Below are 2,630 nucleotides of genomic sequence, written 5' to 3'. Positions count from 1 at the left end.
TACGTGTAATAAAGGCTTTCACAAAGAAGATTAGCTGTTGCACTGATAAGTACGCCTTTGCCAGGGTTAATATGTAGTAACTCACAAGATACCCATCTTGTCACTGAAGGTACGGCTCCTTTCCTTCCTGTACTCTCTGATCTTGTTGACAAGGAGTGGAGACTGACCGGAACAAAGTTAGAGTTCGGGAAGAACCTTGTTTGACCAGAGGCAAGGGTGGTGCGGGGAGAAAGGAGCTGAGGAGTTACCAGTGAATGTGCCGAGGGCTAGCACATGTGCAACAAATGAGAGCTCCAGTTTCAGGGAGCCAGGCTGTGTTCTGGCACTGATCGGCTGTATGACCTTGAGCGAGTCATTTGCCTTGTCCTTCCATCCCAGAGTTTGTGGATTCTGTGATAATGTCATTCTTATCTTACAGGCGAAGGAAGTAAAACGCTACTGTACTGAGTAAGCACCGTTCAGTTGTTTGCCATTGCTGTTACTTGGGGAGACACAATCTCTGGCCTCTCTCCTAAAGAGAAACAAGGGTCCTTAGAACTGCAGTTACAGGTGTGGTACACCACAGGGACAGCCCCCATGCTCACAACTTTACACTTCTCCTCGGTCATTGAGGAGGCCTCACTATTTCAATAAATTTGTGTTAAGTAGATCAAAACTGAGAGTTTAACCAACACCAGCATCCTGGGTTTGCCTTGTTTCGTATATTTTCCTTCAATATATAATTTGCCCAATGCTTGTTTTCCCGTGCTCTCCTTACTGAGTCTAGCCTAATCCTTTGAAGATACCTCTAACTGCAGTTCTACGGTCACGTGTCATCAATTTCAGCCTGTCCTCTGACCCCTTCTATGACAATCTGGCAATCAGACCAGAAGAATATTTCATTGCGCTATCCTAAGCACTGTGGTTATCAAAGCATCCTGTTCAAAGCCACTAACCAAGGTACACCACACTGCATCCTAATGCAAAACCTTAACTCATGAGCTGCTTCTCAAGTGCAGCCCTTTCAGCTCAGAATTCCGAATATGACGGTTCTCGTGCAGACCAATCAGTGGGATTCCACTTCATCCCTTGTCACGGTCAGAAACCTAAGTGAACACTAACTAAACAGCTTAAATTATGTAGCGATTCATGAGATATCCATCTAGGATATTCCAGATAAAACAGAGTGGATTCACTCCACTATTCAGTTGATAATAAACTTTAAATTCCAGAGTTAGTTACCGTAGCTTCAGGCTTATCTCAGGTATAATAATTCCGGGAGTTTACATGAAGGTCATTCAGAGGGGTTAAGCTACTGCAGAGGCAACAGCCAAGGCCCTCCAGGGTATTGGGTTTATTAATACCCCGAGTGCGCATGTTGTCTACCCTGAGTGAACGTAGATCTGTGAGTACTCAGCTTGTGAGGGAAAGATTTCAGACTTATGTTCTTCAGGTTTGGGGAGGGAGGGAACCAGTCTGCCATGATGCTTGGCCCTGTGGTCAGAATGGTAAGAAATACTCTACCCCAAGAGGGTCATGAATATGGAGGAAACGTGTTTAAACATTAATAACTTGCAAGCGGGCTGGAGAGATGGCTCAGCCGTTGAGAGAACTGACTGCTCTTCCAGAGGTCCTGAGTTCAATTCCCAGCGACCACATGGTGGCTCACAGCCATCTGTAATGGGATCTGATGCCCTCTTCTGGTGGGTCTGAAAACAGTGTACTCATGTATATAATAAATAAATAAATCTTTAAAAAAAAAAAGATAACCTGCAATCGCTCACCTACAGAAGTAAATACATCAATGCGTTTATAAAAGATTTGTCTAGAACGCAGCTTAAACGGTGGGTTACAAGCCCATATAGAGGCCACATAACTGAATGGGAAGATCATGATTAGCAACAGTAAAATTTTCCTGAACAGGCAGCAAAAAGAAATATTTAATTCAGAATCAAATACATAGAGAGTCTGAGGTGCTTCTGGCAATGTTTAGTCATGTCCCGTGACCAACATCCCTACAGCCTTGGTTTCAAACACACAATAAGCACACTTTGCAGGATGCATGCCGTCAGACGTGCAATGCCATTGCTGTCCTCCCTCGACACGTATGTATGAAATCATCTTCTGACTGTGTCCTGAGTGTTTAACCTCGCAGCTGTTTGAATTGCTTTCTTAAGTTTGTAAAAACTTGTTAAGTAAATTTTGGAGTCGGACATAGTGGTGCATGCCTTTAATCCCAGCACTTGGGAGGTAGAACAGGTGGGTCCCTGAGTTGGAGGCCAGTCTGGTCTACAGAATGAGTTCCAGGACAGCAAGGACTACACAGAGAAATCCTGTCTGAAACAAAACAAATGAAAAAAGTGAACTTTGGCTTGGAATAAGATAGAGTTTGCTAGTAATTTCTGAAATGACCTTTGATATACTTCTGCCATTTTTGTATTTATGTGAAATATATAGTTCTCAAGAACTGAAGATTATAAAAACAAATGTCAATCAACGCTGAAAACCACTGAAGATACTATGCCCTTCAGTATCAAACATTCATCCAAGATGTAATTCTTACACTAAAACAAACAGGCACACTTATCAGTATGCAATTTTATCTTTACTGAATGGTAAAATCATAAGCATATAAAAATTGTTTAAAATAA

The sequence above is a fragment of the Rattus rattus genome, chromosome 3 (genome assembly GCF_011064425.1).
Source record: "Rattus rattus isolate New Zealand chromosome 3, Rrattus_CSIRO_v1, whole genome shotgun sequence".
NCBI classification, from domain to species: Eukaryota; Metazoa; Chordata; class Mammalia; order Rodentia; family Muridae; genus Rattus; species Rattus rattus.
This window is presented reverse-complemented; position numbering follows the sequence as displayed.